This window comes from Littorina saxatilis, linkage group LG17, assembly GCF_037325665.1.
Source record: "Littorina saxatilis isolate snail1 linkage group LG17, US_GU_Lsax_2.0, whole genome shotgun sequence".
In the NCBI taxonomy this organism is placed as follows: Eukaryota; Metazoa; Mollusca; class Gastropoda; order Littorinimorpha; family Littorinidae; genus Littorina; species Littorina saxatilis.
Window position 1 is genome coordinate 9,495,889 of NC_090261.1, and position 17,193 is coordinate 9,513,081.

General features: G+C 41.0%; 1 protein-coding gene and 1 long non-coding RNA gene across 8 annotated transcripts in view; both read right to left on the reverse strand.

The window, feature by feature from the left end:
* Positions 1 to 3,258, reverse strand: part of LOC138953005 (uncharacterized) — a 79,763-nt gene extending 76,505 nt beyond the window's left edge. Inside the window, exon 1 of the long non-coding RNA XR_011451468.1 lies at positions 2,980 to 3,258. This is a non-coding gene — a long non-coding RNA (uncharacterized lncRNA). The remainder of the gene's footprint in view (positions 1 to 2,979) is intronic.
* Positions 1 to 17,193, reverse strand: part of LOC138953604 (uncharacterized) — a 313,259-nt gene that overhangs the window by 252,009 nt on the left and 44,057 nt on the right. The gene's annotated exons all lie outside the window — the stretch shown is intronic.

Consider the following 17,193-nt stretch of genomic DNA (forward strand, 5'->3'; position numbering starts at 1 on the left):
GACTGAAAAAACTTAAACCATTCAGATACCATAATGATAAGAAGATGTAAAAAAAAAAATGATGATCCCACAATGACACGCCTCCTAACCTTTTTTTAGGTGAAAAATAAACCATGCCAACTCCGTAGTTTCAAGTTGTATTGTTTCGATTACTGATCGCGATTAAAGAATAAAATCAGCGCACAAAAGAAACAATCAAATAACACTCGTCACAGCTAAAGGGACAATGAGAACAATAGTTCTGGTACTGCTAGCCATTGTTCAACCAGTTCTAAGTAAGAAATGGAAATCCGTGTTCGTTTGTTCATGTTGCTGGTTTTTCTGGTGGTTACATTTTCATTGCTGTCTTGGAATAATTTCGTGTCAAACCAAGATCCCTTGAAAATGAATAGACTGACTGATCACAATACGCATTAACTTTGTGCGAGTGTCTTATGTGCACTTATTACAATTGAAAAAATCCCCTCAAATATTGGCGCTCCAAGTCTTCTTCTTCTTCTTCTTCTTTTTCCCTTAAGCTAGCTACTAGCTAGCTGCCCTTTCCCCACCTCCTGTATCACCAACCCCTTCCCATTTTCTGCTTGTTTGTGTATCTGTTTTGTCTTTTGTTTTGTTTTTCGTTTCCTGAAATGAGCTAATGTACTTATTCCGCCATCATGCTAACCTTTGTTTTGTAATTACTATGATTGCAAAGCATTATATGCTTGAGTATGTAATCATCCATGCATTGTTCTTGTCATGATTAAAATTGAATAAAGTTTTGTTTAAACCAATAGACTGACTGACTATTAGAGCTTGACGTCCTCTCAGACCAAGTGGCCTATATTGAGATAGGTTTAGGTAATATGCTGCATGAGGGGAATACATAAGCCCCTTTTCAAACCAATAGGCATTCATTCAATCAATCAATCAATATGAGGCTTATATCGCGCGTATTCCGTGGGTACAGTTCTAAGCGCAGGGATTTGTATTTTTTTTTATGCAATTTATACCGCGCACATATTCAAGGCGCAGGGATTTTATTTATGCCGTGTGAGATGGAATTTTTTTACACAATACATCACGCATTCACATCGGCCAGCAGATCGCAGCCATTTCGGCGCATATCCTACTTTTCACGGCCTATTATTCCAAGTCACACGGGTATTTTGGTGGACATTTTTATCTATGCCTACACAATTTTTCCAGGAAAGACCCTTTTGTCAATCGTGGGATCTTTAACGTGCACACCCCAATGTAGTGTACACGAAGGGACCTCGGTTTTTCGTCTCATCCGAAAGACTAGCACTTGAACCCACCACCTAGGTTAGGAAAGGGGGGAGAAAATTGCTGACGCCCTGACCCAGGGTCGAACTCGCAATTCACCTCTCGCTTCCGAGCGTAAGTGCGTTAACACTCGGCCACCCAGTCCATTGGTGTCCTAAAGCTCTTTTAGTGTTGGCCAAAGCATTTTAACAAAAGGTTTATTGGGCAGAAAGATGAGGCAACTCTCAAGTACGTCAGTAACGCAAACAGTAGTAATTTGCACCTTGCTACCTATTAGTTAAGCAGCCAGGCAGACCTAATTGCTCTGTGTTTGTGTGCTTTGTTGTTTTGGCCTCAGATCACCTTCACGGTTGACAGGACAGAAAACTCAAGAGGAACGCGTACAGGTTGGTTCTTCTTGACAGGCTAAATCGCTCGCAGAAACAAAAAGATTTAAATGTTTGTCTGTTAGTTGATGAGGAATGCGCTGAAACACTCTGTCTGTCTGTCTGTCTGTCTGTCCGTCTGTCCTTCCGTCCATCCGACCGCCCGTCCGTCTGCTTGTCTGTCCGCCTCTCTCATCCTCCGTCTGTCTGTCTGTCTGTTTGCGTCTGTCTGTTTGTCTGTCTGTATGTCCGCCTCTCTCACAATATACAGTTAGCGTAACTTGCCATTGTTTTTGACACACATGGTTATATTCCTGGTCATATTTGTCTCTCTGTTCGCACTCCACCACCCGCCTTCTCTCTCTTTCTTCCTCCGCCTCTCTCTCTCTCTATCTCTCTTCACATATTTTCTTTTTTTTCTTTTTCAGCAAAAAGCAAGCCACACACAAAAACCTCAACACACAAAGCCGATAATAATCAGCAAACAACAAATCACCACCATTCCTCCATAAAAGGTAGCGACAGCGCTGTGCTGTTTACCCGCGCTGACAAGCTACGGCGGACAGATAGATCATTATCACGCACATTAGGCCCGGACCGGGTAAAGGATGTTATGCATGTACCCCGATTCAGTCACGCCAACTTTCTGTCCATCTACCCGTCGTTAGCATTCCTCTCACCCAGGGTCCGGAAGACGTGTTGTGACAGCCCGGGGGCTCTTCCCTTTCGCTCACTGCAAATATTTTAACAATGCACCCCCTTGAAAGGGGGATAAGTATGTCTTTGATACACCACCGGCTTCAACCTAGACATGGGGGATGCAGACAAATATTTTTGTTTGTTTTGTGAACGTCCAAGTTCAGTTTTCACGTATGACTTGTGGCCTTGTTGGGGGAACGGTTGGGTGACGATGGTAAGTGACGGTTGCTGCGGTCTCTATGGGGATATGTTGCCTCTTCGGATGTTTTCGTTTACAAGACTATGATGCTAGAATGAATGCCAGGGTATTAAAGATGAAACCGACTATGTTTATTGTCCAAATAAAAGTAAAGCAGCCAGGTACAGGTTCCATGCTATAAGTTTGTGTCATATAACACCTTTCTTTTGAAGAGGAAGCGAGAGGATCAACAGGGAGAGGAACAAGAGGGGGGCGAGAGCAAAGTGTCATCAGTGACGGTCTGTCTTCATACAGGGAATGAGAGAGACTTTCTTTATTTGGTGTTTAACGTCGTTTTCAACCGTTCACGGTTATATCGCGACAGGGAAAGGGGGGGGGGGGATGGGATAGAGCCACTTGTTAATTGTTTCTTGTTCACAAAAGCACTAATCAAAAAATTGCTCCAGGGACTTGCAACGTAGTACAATATATGACCTTACTGGGAGAATGCAAGTTTCCAGTACAAAGGACTTAACATTTCTTACATACTGCTTGACTAAAATCTTTACAAACATTGACTATATTCTATACAAGAAACACTTAACAAGGGTAAAAGAAGAAACAGAATCCGTTAGTCGCCTCTTACGACATGCTGGGGAGCATCGGGTAAATTCTTCCCCCTAACCCGCGGGGGGTAAATTCTTCCCCCTAACCCGCGGGGGGTAAATTCTTCCCCCTAACCCGAGGGGGGTATGAGAAAGACCGACATGCAGACAGACTTTGTAGAAATGTAGACAGAGACATGCTGGAACATAGAGACTTAGTTTCAAACTCAATACAAGCAGGCACGCTGACAAACACTGAACTAAATACTGTCAGATCACTCATAATTATAAGTCACGACAATTAGGAACGGCACACAAGTTCACACACACACAAAAGCACTATCAATAAATGTGTTTCTTTGTACATCTAAAAACACACAATTCGAAGCGAAAGACTCTGTATCATTGAAAAAGGCAAAGAAGTCAACTCAGTCGCGCGTCTGGCATGCCTCCATCTGCCAATCAAATAAATACTCTTAAACACAAAGAAATTCTCGTTGCAGGCAATACAAATCTAATTATGCAATCTAAACACCTCAGAACATCTCACGCAACATTCCCTTAGACTAATGGTGTTGTTTATCTGGTAGCAATTTTCTGACCATCAACTAATCTAACCAGCAATTTCCCAAGCACCAACTATACTATAAACCAGCGAGTTTTACACGAGTATGGCGCAAGATAATCATCAACAGCTCGAAGCCGTAACGAGAAGTCAAAGAGAAGAGATGAAAGCAGAGATCCAGCCCCAGTCAGTTGATGCTTATCATACGGTATTGTCCTTCAGCTAATTAATGATACACATGAAAGACTCATCCTACAGCCACCGCAGGCTAGAATGCGAGGTCTTTAAAATGGTGATTTTCTTGCACCGAAGCCAGACCAAGCTCGCGTGCCTCCATATTGCACGCGAGGTATATTATGTAAACAACAACAAACTCGCGGGCACTATCATGCTTAGATCTACTGCCGAGCGCCTCGATTTCGTGACCAGCCTCTCTTTGAAGTCGACGTCGGTGTGACGTCACTTTACAGACCTGTTCGGAAGCGTTAGGCTGAAGAGTGCTTCACCAGGAAACGCCTTTGAGGGAGATGACGTAATAATGAATGCCGTGACGCTTCTAGTCTGGAGGATGATTGGTTAATTTGAGGCAAAGTGTCGCTGTAGGAATATAACGTCCCATATGGTATTGCATTTTTCTTTTACGGGAAGTCGGCTACGTTATGCATATAAACTGTCTTCCTCACTAAGAAAAACAAATACACAGGTACAAATAAATAAATAAATAAAAGATAACGTGCCCACCAGTAGATTACTTATGCAAAACAAGATCCCTTAGACTACTCATCTCAACACGTCTCGTTACAGAAACAATTTTAGTTGTTGCTTATTTGTTGATTTGAAAAAAAATATTATATCAAAAGACAAGACATCATTTCCAAGACTGATTAACACTAATAAAACATAAAGTTTATTCATTAATCAAATATAAAAACAAAAAATGACAAAAATAAAACAATCTGAGGTGGAAAAATTACTCGCACCTGCGTCGAATTGAAAACCAACGATGACTGCGAAACCAACGACAAAAACTGATTCTTCTAGCGCATCGAAGTGAAAGTGTCGGCTGCAACTGCAAGAACTGTTCCAATTAATGCCCGACAGACGAGAGTTGTTTACCTTATTAGTACATGTCGAGCAACACGGGGGACTAACGAACACAGTGGGACGCTTGTTTGCCACAATTCTCAGGAAGTTTCACGCAACTTTATTGACCAAAAGGAATCAGGTGTGCTATGGTGTGAAGTGTACTAATGCCAAGAGACCTCCTACTACGATCAGAGCCTTCAACTTCTCTGGCGATTTCCTGCCTCGGTGCTTTATTCTTAACATGAAACAACTTAATTATTATCTTCATTGGAAAACTTGGTCCTTACAAATTGACGTCTTATGGCTCGGTGATTTATTCTTGCGATGAAACAACTTAATTATGTCTTATCGTAATTTTCATTTGGAAATGTGGTCCACACAAATTGACGTCGCATGTACTTCTTCTTGCAATAAAACAACTTAATTATGTCTTGACGTAATTTTCATCGGGAAACTTGGTAAACAAAAATTGACGTCTTATGCCTCGGTGATTTATTCTTGCGATGAAACAACTTAATTTATGTGGCGGAAAATTTTTATTGGAAAACTTCGGTCTGCCAAAATTGACACTTTATGCTTCATCGACTTTTTCTTGCTATGTAACAATTTAATGATGTGGTAGTCACTTGGGTTGATGTACTTTTTATTGGGAAAACTGGTCTGCAAAACTGCATGATGTTTTCTGCTTCATCGATTTCTTCTTAAAATGAAACAATTTGCTGAAGTGGTGCGCACTCTTTTATTTGAAAACTTAGCCTGCAAAGATTGACATTTCATGCGTTGTCGATTTTCGTATAGATATAAAACAACTTTAATCATGTGGCGTCTCCTTATTTTGACGAGTTTTTATTGGAAAATTAGGTCATTAGAAATTACCGTCTAACGACTCGATCGCTTATTTCTGCTTTCTGTTAAACAACCGAATCATGTGGCATAATCTATTCATTCATTTATCTATTTGATTTTCTTGATTTATTTGTTTATTTAATTATTTATTTATTTACAAAAATGGGGGGGGGGGGGGGGGGAGCTATTTCACACAAAAAGTAGGTCTTATGTCTTAAGTATTTCTACTTGTTGTGAATATAAATGATCACGTCGTGGTTTCCTACATTTTCGTAATTAGTATTGGTTTAAACAAAACTTTATTCAATTTTAATCATGACAAGAACAATGCATGGATGATTACATACTCAAGCATATAATGCTTATTTTAAGCAATCATGGTAATTACAAAACAAAGGTTAGCATGATGGCGGAATAAGTACATTAGCTCATTTCAGGAAACGAAAAACAAAACAAGAGACAAAACAGATACACAAACAAGCAGAAAATGGGAAGGGGTTGGTGATACAGGAGGTGGGGAAAGGGCAGCTAGCTAGTAGCTAGCTTAAGGGAAAAAGAAGAAGAAGAAGAAGACTTGGAGCGCCAATATTTGAGGGGATTTTTTCAATTGTAATAAGTGCACATAAGACACTCGCACAAAGTTAATGCATATTGTGATCAGAGGAAAAGTCACTACATTGCGCATAAATCGAGACATACTTGATAAGTCGGAAAACAACAAGAGAACATGAGAGAGGTTATGGGGAAAAATTTGTCAGGCAGCATGTCGCATGACAGTGTCTAATAAATGTAATGAGTGAAGTATAGAGGCTCATTTACGGAACCTGCCCGTCTGTCTAATATAGTCCTGTACAGTTATGAATATGGTCTGGTTGACATTTCGTGAATATTGCGGGATGCCTTTCAATAATATTTCGATATACTTATAATCATTTGTCAAATTATCAATGGACAATAATCTTATATCTCTATACAAGGGACAATGCAATAAGTAATGTTCAGCAGTCTCGCTGGGATAACCACACTCGCATTGAGAGCAATCCTTAAGGTGCCGCTTACATAAATCAAAATTCAAATCACTCATACCAATACGCAATCTGCAATGATGTACTTGTTCAAATCTTTCTCCATAATAATAATGGCATGGTACTTTAAAATCAGCACTTGACAAATAATTTTTGAACTCGCTCAAGGAGGTGGTCATTTTAACGTTATCTGGTAAGGTGTTCCATAGTACAGTCGTTTTGGGGATAAAAGAGTTGCGAAATAATTCGGTTCTATGAGGAGGTACATATCTTTCTAATGGTCTTCGTCTATGATACGGATTAATGTCAACTACAAGAGGGGGCAATACATTTACTAAATACTGGGGGCATTTGGTATGTATCATCTTATGAAAAACAATTAATTTATGTCTTTTCCTTCGTTCTTCAAGGCTACATAGCCCACTTTCCTCATACAGCTTTGCATGGCTAGTGCCCTTAACTCCACCTATTATAATTCGTAGGGCTTCTAAATGTAATGTTTCTAATGCATCTGCCATTATCTTAGTGCAATTATCCCAAACAACATCTGCATAGTCGAAATGGGGTAAAATAAAAGACTTGTACATTATTTCCAAACTTTTTCGACTTAATCTATATTTATAAAATCGTAAACAATTAATCAATAAATTCGCTTTTTTAACTATGCTTTGGATGTGGGCATCCCACTTGCAGGTGCTCTGTAAAATCACTCCAAGGTGTTTGTGTTGATCTACTTTTTCTAAAAAGACATTGTTGAAAAACAAGGGTTGAGGGGGGATTAAATCACGTTGAATATTTAACAATTCAGTCTTAGTCTCGTTAAATTTAACTTTCCATTTATTGGCCCATGCACTAATTTTATCAAGATCTTGATTTAATATATTGGTTCGTCTGTCTACATCTTCTAATGCAAGATACATGCTTGTGTCGTCAGCAAACAACTTAATTCCGGATTCAATATTCTTTACAATATCATTAATATAAACCAGAAATAAGAGCGGGCCTAGCACGGATCCTTGTGGAACACCGGCAGGAATCTTTTTAACATTAGACTGTGTTCCCTTAATTACAACAACTTGCTTGCGGTCTGTTAAATAATCACAGAACCATAATAATAACCGACCTCTAATGCCCACTGCTTCTAACTTGGCCAAAAGGCCCTTGTGCCACACTCTGTCGAACGCTTTCGACACATCAAAAAATACAGCTTGGGTCGTAATGCCTCTGTCATGACAGGAACAAAATTCATTGTAAATCGAAATCAATTGGAATACACATGAATCATCTGGCAAAAAACCAGACTGCTGTGGAATGAGTATGTGATTTGCCTTTAAAAAATCAAAAACATGTACATAAACACATCTTTCTAACACCTTACCAACACAACTCAGTAATGATATAGGACGGTAATTATTGCACAATTCTGCTGGACCTTTTTTATATACTGGAGTAACATGGGCTAGTTTCCACGAGGCAGGAAATTTTCCTTCAACTAAACTTCTATTAAATATTTTTAAAAGGGGTTCTGATACAACATCCACAGAAGCAATTAATAATCGGTTATGTATTAAATCGGGACCTGCAGCTTTCGTCTTCTTCAAATTTATAATAACATCTTTTACTTCATTAACTGACAAGACTAAGTTATTCATAAAACAATCAGAAATTTGGATTTCGGGAGGTTCATCGTCTGGATTCTCAATGGAAGAATTCTGAATAAACTGATCATTAAAAATATTAGCTTTATCGTGGTTTAAATAATGTATTTGACCTTCTGAGTGGATTGGTGGAAGTTCCTCAGTTTTCATACCCTTCTTATTCATAAAGGATTTAACTAATTTCCACCATTGTTTAGTTCCGAATTTTGAAGGGTCTGAGATCTTTGTATCCAAATTGGAATAATACTCAATAATTCTTTCTCTTTTCTTTTGTGTCAATGAATTACGTGTCTGTCGATACAACAACCAATCTTCGGGTAAATCGGTTAATCTCGCTTTAGTGTGTATCTGATCGCGTGCATCAATTAAATCTAAGATGTCAGATGTTACCCACTCCTTGTCCTCCGATCGAACTGTTACAGTCTTAACCGGCATATTCTCTTTGGCAATGCTCATGAAAATCTGCGTAAAATCTTGAACATTTTCATCAAGACATTTATCAATAAAGACAGCAGACCAATCAACTTGGGAAAGTGATCCACAAAAACTTTCAATATTCATCTTATCATAATTATAAATGGTTCTTTTAAATGAGCGATTAGGAATAACTACAGTGTTTAATACTGCACATGGTACACTGTGGTCACTACACACAGGAGGAAAAACATCTACGCGCTGTATCATTTGCGGGGTTTGGGTTATTATTAAATCTAGGCAGGTACTACTTGTCTCCGTGACACGTGTTGGCAGGGTTACAAGTTGGGTAAGTTGATATAAGTTCAATAAGTTCAGGAGATGCTGGGAGGGGTTACTACCAAAATCGGAGTTAAAGTCTCCAAGGATGATAAATTTGACAAACTGGTTATTTACTCGACGAATGCTTTCGTCAACTAAGTCCCAATATTGGACCTTCGCATCAGGTGGTCGATAAAAAGAACCCACTAAAAGTCTATCTTTATGAAACTTAATTTCAGTCCAGACTGCTTCAAGTCCTGGCACGTGCAGGTCTGGACGTGGCTTACAAAACAAATATGTTTTAACATAAATGGCTACTCCCCCATGTGGGTCGTTTGGTCTGTCTAGTCTTATTGGAGGTTGAAAATTTGGGATCAGTAGTGAGGAACTGTCGTCTGTATGGGATAACCAAGTCTCAGATATGGTTAAAACGTCATGCTTTTGGACTTCAGGATGCAATAGATCAATTTTATTTTTAATACTGCGAGCGTTAATATGGACAATTAGTATTGATTAAACTTGGTCCACAAACGTTGATTCTCTGTGCCTCAACTGTATGTCTTCTTCTTGTTACACAATCAAATTACAAAGTAATACCACTGAGTTGTCACAACCAAGAGCTAAGCGGGGGAACATTTTGAAGTATAAGCCTCAATAATCCCTGCTCAATAATCGAGCATAATTCTTTGTTTTATAACGGAAGGACAAATGGATAAATGAACAAATTCGTGAACAAATGCTCTAAAAAATAAAAATAAAAAAATAAACTTTAACATTTTTTATATGCATACGATCATAATTTTTGGTTTATCAACTAGAACAAATTGTTTCATTTGTTTGGTTGTTGTTGTTTTGTTTTCGTTTTTTCTTCTGAGAAGGTATTCGTTGGACTCTCAGTCGGAGAGAGAAAAAAAAACTCAGAAGAAAACCAGAGTAATCATTATAGAAAGTTATACGCATATTACGCGCACCAAAACTTACCGATTCCGCCCTTTACACTACTTTTTCGTTAATGTTGGCCAAGAATTCATTTATTCAGCCTACTACTTTTCAGTACGCTCGTTTAATAGTCAAGTGATTCGTAGATCGATGGGTTCAAAACTTATGTTTTCCATTTATACCAATTTTGGTGTGCCTATATCTACGATCGTGCTTACTGGTTTTTTAACAATTTTTTTCCAAGCTGAATATTGCCATGCGTGCTCGACATTACACTATGGCTGCGCTTTAATAATTGCGATTCCCCTTATGGTCAATAAATAACCATGCTTGTTATCGCCGAAAAAAGCATTGTCACAGGAATGTTGAATAAAATCCACCCACACATATATCGATTCCAGTGACGAGTGTACGGCTACTTGATATAATCCAGATCATTACATTTTGCTATCTGCGATTCGCGTAACCCGCAGCTGATGAATAACGAGCGACACGTGACGACATAGTTACAACCATAACGTGCAAGGATTTCGTAGCATACACAGTGGCAGTGACCCGTAATGAATCGGACATGATCGGACATGATCGGACAATGCGATAATAGCAAGTAGACTACCGCCCTTGAAACCTATCTGGCTAAATTCACCTGACAGACTTTGCTTCAAAAGGAAACGGACCCTCCACACATGGCGCCAAAATATCTAAATCATGCATAATCATTCTTCGATGGACGTCAGCGGGTTGCAAGCGGCAACAATTAATTATCAATTCGCTAGAAATCAGAGCCGTTACGAGTAAATCAGAGCCGTTACGAGTCTTGAGCCCCGCGGATCGCTTGGCTAACAGCCACGAACTCGAGAGGCTTCTCCTCGTCGTCAACACCTTCACAGCCTTGCTGGAAGACCCCCATCAAAGGCCAACAGCGCCAATTATCAATTCATCTGAATCATTTCACCCGCACCCGCTATCACAGGATCCCGTTAGCCACGCTTTGGAGAAGCGATACCTCGACACAGCTGGGCTTGATAGATATTCTCCCGTTCCAGCTTCATTGAGGATTGCTGGCGCTTCGGTCAAAGATACCGCTCGGCCCTGTGAAGAGGGTAAGGTATCGCGAACGGTTCGTCACATTGGCAATCGATGCTTGATGCTGCTGCCTTTACAGCCAGGTCCGGTGGATGCGAGTTATTCATTCCCCTCAGCCTGCAAGACCCGGAGATGAAACGGTGTTTGTACGATATCGGAAGTGACGTACGTTTCGCGGTAATTTGGGTCGCGTGAATACATTAGAGGTCAGTTTCAGTGCATTATGCGCATCGGAGCCATGTTGCCAGCGGTCACCGTGAAACTTCAATCACTCATGCTCGACAGACGTCAGGAGGATGGAATTTCTTCCGAGAGGTGATACGGCTGCAACTAAACGGTAGGCAAACGTCGAATTAATACCTGATACACACATTGCGATGTTCTACGGCACAGCTTGAGAGTTGGCAAATTCGATATCGCACCTGATTAATAGAAGAAGAAACAAGTCGCGTGAAGCGATATAAAAACATTTAGTCAATCTGTCGGCATCAAACTAAAAGATCAACACCAAAGACAGTCATCGCCGAGACTATATATTTAGATACACGAGTCACGCTTGTCTCCGCGAAGCGTGCGACCGTAGTACTGTACTTACTTAACCTATTTTCTGTAATTCTGAGCATGACATGTCTATATATTTTTGAGATCATGAGAAGATGGGGAATACGATGCCATCATTTCTAAATCTGTTAGTGAAAAATCGATTTTAATGACAACTTTAAAGAGCAAACAAATTAACACATTTTTAAGATGCCCATCTGAAATTTAATTCCATAGTCCGGAATTCGTGGAAGATTGCTTAACCAAAATTGTAATCAATTTGATCGAAAAATGAGGGCGTGACAGTGCGGCCTCAACTTTCACCATAAGATTTCAAAGGCTTAAATTAACGACTTTCTTCTGCCGTTAATTTCAGAACATCAAAGCCGAAATCATATTACATGTATTATTAAAGCTCAAAATCAGCACCAAAAGTGCGAAAATGAGAGAGGACAATAATAACACATTTCAAGACCAAACATTTTCAAACATTTCATCCGCACTCTCCTCATTGTTATACGCTCCACACCCTTGACTTTTAACCGGAAACCATACCAATAAGGACCCAAACCTCCGCTGTCCGAACAGTTGCAGATTTGACCGCTATGTCATTTTGAGGCCTGGCGGCTTTTGACGGACAATGTGGAACTGACCTGCAAAAGACAGGGCTGGCCACAGTGACCAGGTCACACGTCAAAACGGCCAGAGACGTCGGACAAGGGAAGTAAGCCGTCAGCTTTGGAGACAAGCGACAAATACGACGCGGCCTTCAATCATCTCTGCTTGTTTGGTATGCTCGCGATGTAAAGATAGACGCCGGAAAGACGCATTCTACTAAGGGAAAGAACCCGTGACGCCTGCATGCTTCCGCTCATTTTATCCGTCGATTTCAGCTGCAGAGGTCTCGTTTGTTTTATCCAAATTCAAACTTTCAAATAGTTACATTTTCTCATGCAAAACTGAGATGGGTTGCATGGGTCAACACAGATAACATTCGGAAATTTCGAAGACATTTTGAAGGTAAAATATGTGTTATTCATACCTTCACAATAATGCAAATGCACACAAGTCTTCTTACAGCAAATTTTGAGTGATTGAGAAAGAAGGAAACAAGGAAACAAAGTTGCTTCAAAGAAAATTTTCATTCATTTTTACATTCATTCTTTTAATTGTGTCGTAACACGCAACTTCTTGGGTAAGCTTTTTTGTAAATGGACAACACAGTTACGTCTTTTGTTCCATGTATTTTTTATATATATATATATATTTTTTTTTTAGGTTTCGCTGTTTTGAAAGTTTTACGTCACAAAATCTGTGGGGGTCCTTCTCAACTACGGAAATTAACATCTTTCTTATGCGAGGTCAAGGCAATGAGAAAATGAGTTTGGCGGATTCCTTTCTTCGCAGAGAACAACAGATTCGCGGCAACAATGCACCATTCCCCTCAAGAGTAGAAACGTGAAAAGACCGCCAACCTGTGTGAGTGTGTGTAATGCCTTCTCGCCATTGTCACATTTATACACATGTAATAGAAGGGTGCAGTGCGGTGTGCACATGTGCCTCGATTGGAGCAAACAGACAGAAAGAAAGAAAAAAGGAAAGAAAGAACAAAAATTGCTTTAGAAAAAAAGAAAGAAAGAAGTAAAGAAAGAGAGAAAAATAATCACAGAGAAGTAAAAGTGCTTTTCAAGATCATTAAAGAATTTCAGAATTCGATTACACATGAATGAAAAAAAAGTAAAGATAGAGACAAAAAGAACAAAGCAAAACAAAAGTACTTTTCAAAGTCATTATTAATGATTAAAGAATTTCAGAATTCGATTACACACAAAAATCCATATTGGGTGCATGTATTTCTCTTTGAAAAAGAAAAGGGAAACTGCAGAAGAAAAAATTCGAAGATTAGAGAGGAAACAAATCAAATGAGATTCGTCCTGGATTTCTACCCTGAGGACTAACAAGTGACAAAACAATAGTCAAAATTAATTAAAGGCGAAAGCCCCCAAAAGAAAACAATCACACATGGCCGCAACAAAAAGCGACAGTTTTCGGACAGAAGTTACAGGGGCGGAAAACAGCTACAGTGTCGAACTCCAGCGACAGCGCACCGTGGCACAAATCTTCAACCCGTAAAACCCGCAGCGTCACCTCTCGCACGGCGACACTGTATCCACCAGGAAGCCTCCACAATAAAACCTGGATCGGATTTCTGTCCCCGAGGGATCCGCGCTGGCGTATGTATCGTCTTGCTCGCTCGGAGCGTCAGGCGCTAATAGGAACATGCAGTGAACGAGAAGATGAAGAAGATCGCGGATGGGATGGAAATGTCGCTGCACTTCCGCTTAAGTGGGTGCAGCACGTGCTAATAGAGAACATGACTCGGATGTCACTTGTTGGTTTTGGAACACAAAAGCGAGGTTTGGGGTACGGCACATTTTAGAGGGGAAAGGAGGGGCAAGAGAGGGGAAAAGAAAGAGAAAAGACAGGCAGGACAGAAAAGGCAATGGGGCAATTACTCGCCGTCTCACAGCGCGAGGAAGGTCTGGGGACAAATCCCCTTTGAAGCCTGATTAATAAATCAAAACATGGGACAGACACCTCGCCTCCTTGACAGGCACGGGGCCTCCTGACAAGGTCCTCGCGAGCACCGTAGCGCCCTTAATGACCGTCATTACACTGCTTTTGTCTGTCCTCCAATGCAAGATCCGGTTTCAGCAGCAGCAAGGCTTTCCTGGGCCCTTGGCACCTTGACACTATAAGGACGAACACTAATTGTTGGTCCCAAAGCCTCTTCCAACATAGATATACGTATATATACACTGTAAGTCAAGATCCCTGCTTGCCAGGTTTTCACGGAGCTTGCGGTTGTCATCAGTGAGTTCCAACAGTCCTGCGAAATTTTGGGGACTTAGCTTTGGCTGCTTACCAGACTGTCAGAAGAACTGGGCCTACCGGTCGAATATAACATGTGTAATCTCTATTTACAATCAAGATTTCAGCGTGATATTCACTTCCTGTTTTATCTGCAAATAAAGATTCCGTTACCCCTTTGTTACGGTCTTTGGTAGTACCGATAATTTAATCATTTGACCCGGTAAGTTTTCACGATGACTATGATCAAATTAATAGTCTGTTCTCGTTGTGAATGCGTTGACTCGGCTAGATTAAGACTCCATCAAACGAGACAGAAAAAATGGCCTCAAATGCAAGCTTACATTACCTGTGAGTTTTATATACTGGGAAAAGCATATAGCAAGCAAGAGAAAGGTATACACAATGTTAAAAGCAATCATATAATATTATACATGTGTGCATATTTTGTTTGTTTCTTGTTTGTTTTGGTTTAAAGAAATATTTGTTAAGTCTCGTCGCAAAATATTGTAATCCGTATGTTAAATTCTCCTGTTAGGGTCACCACCATAGGCTTGAGCTTGTTGTTGAACATGTATTATGTTCAATTACCTATGAATTGTTGAATAAACACTGTTTAAATCAAAACCAATCATCCACTGGGGCCCTTCTTCTTCTGCGTTCGTGGGCTGAAACTCCCACGTACACTCGTGGTTTTGCTCGAGTGGAGTTTTACGTGTATGACCGTTTTTACACCGCCATTTAGGCAGCCATACGCCGCTTTCGGGGGAACTGGGGCCCTCCAAGACGAGGAAGCTCTAGCTAAGTAGGACATAGAATCAGTCAAGTGGAAGCAGCATTTGTTGACACGCGAAGACCAACAAGGGTTGAAGTGGAGCCAGAGAGTGTGAAGTGACACCATTGGAGGACCGGACAAGGAGAAGCAAGCCGTGAAACTGGGTACACTGGATACAGTCGCTCGTGTCGAAGAGATGGGTCGTTTAGGTCAGCTTTCACCTTCACAACCTGACGGTGTTGGACGGTTTGGAGTGACACGTTTTGTGTTGGTCAACAAGAAGAGTGAATGGGACCACTAAATGGGGAAATTTGACTGACTGGGTGTCACTCTTAAGGTAAACTGAAATTGGAGGAAAGCGGTTAATGAAAAGAACGGCACACGCTCACGACTTCCGGTTGAAAGGTGTTGAATCCGGGCATTAGGCAGAAATCAAGCAATACATTTATAAATAAAACTCATTGTAATGGGAACGCACACACAAATTGAAAACTTTAGCACGAGATTTCCTGGCCTAGTCGAGGCGGGACGACGACACACGCTGCGCTTGACAGTTTCTCAAAAATAAACCAGCGTTCGCTTCATTCCCTTCCCCGCACCCATCAACACCATCGCCTCACCCCAAATATACCCCCATTCCCCATCCCTAAAACACAATCTCGATCGAAATTAGCCAAAAATACAACATAGTCTCCTTTATCGTCAAGCAATCGATGTAGCCACAGAGACAGTATCATATGCTACACCACACAAAATGTTTTCATTCATAATCATGAAAGTCATCAAGAATCAAAAGCTACAACACAAAATCACAAGTCAAGCAAATAAATTTTTTTTTTTTTTTTTTGTTTTTTGTATGGCCATGTTGGGTTTGATGCGTGCATGCCTGGTTTTCTCCTGTAGATGGGTGTCGGCACAGGAGGTCTGCCCGCTGTCCTCAGCCAACATGCTCCGTCTTCATGGCAGCTCAAATTTTTTTTATCGAGGTTCTCTCCTCTAGATCCGCCGTGTTTCGCCTAGGGGCTTGCGCTGCCTAGTTGATAGGGTCACCTCGTAGAGGATGTGGTCATAGACCACGCACGGTCGGTCTTGGGATAGGGAAACGTTATGCTAGTCCGGAGGGATTACGCCACAATGGCCACCTTGCTAAGACCCAGGGTCCTAGATTAGGGAGGTCCAAGGGGGAGCACCGGGAGGGCTACCCTTCTACCCGCACCTCTAACACAATCCCTTCCCCTGGTAGCTTCATCCCCAAGGAGGAAACAGAGCTGCCTGCAACACCCCAAACAAATAAATAATCAACCAAAGAGGAGCAGAAACGACACTTTACATTTGACAGTGCTCTATATACCGGTTCCAGTATTTCCATGGATATGTCACTGTATAGAGGGAAATTCCATGTGACAAGGACTAGACACCAAATCACAACCCCCCACCACCCCCCCCCCCCCCCCCACCACCACCTCATTCATTGTCTTGGATCGAAAGATCCACCAAGAAGAACTTGAGCAGCTGTTCATGAAAGCTAGAGCAAATTTGACCCGACACACACCATACACTTTTGATAGGTTCTAATTACCTGCATGTGAGGACGTAAATGCCTACTAGTCAATCAGTCATCACACAATGACGGTTGGGTGGGGGTGGGAGGAGGGGAGCAGTGAAGGTGAAGTGGGATGAAAAAAGGATACAGTGTCGTGGAGTATGGAACAAACAGCCATGCATAGTGATCTTGGTGAAAGGACACAGATGTCACGTTTTGAGTTGGACCGTCAGAGAGTACTCACCAGTGATTTGAGTGGGTCAGCGAAGTCCTCATCCGTCTACCTGCTATTCAAGCCAAGAACCATTTTCTCTATGTTCTTTTCACTGCCACTTTAGCACAATTAACCCAAAGTCGCCTGATCCTGCCTTGGGTTCAATGTCGTTAACTCTCACCATGATCACACTGCAG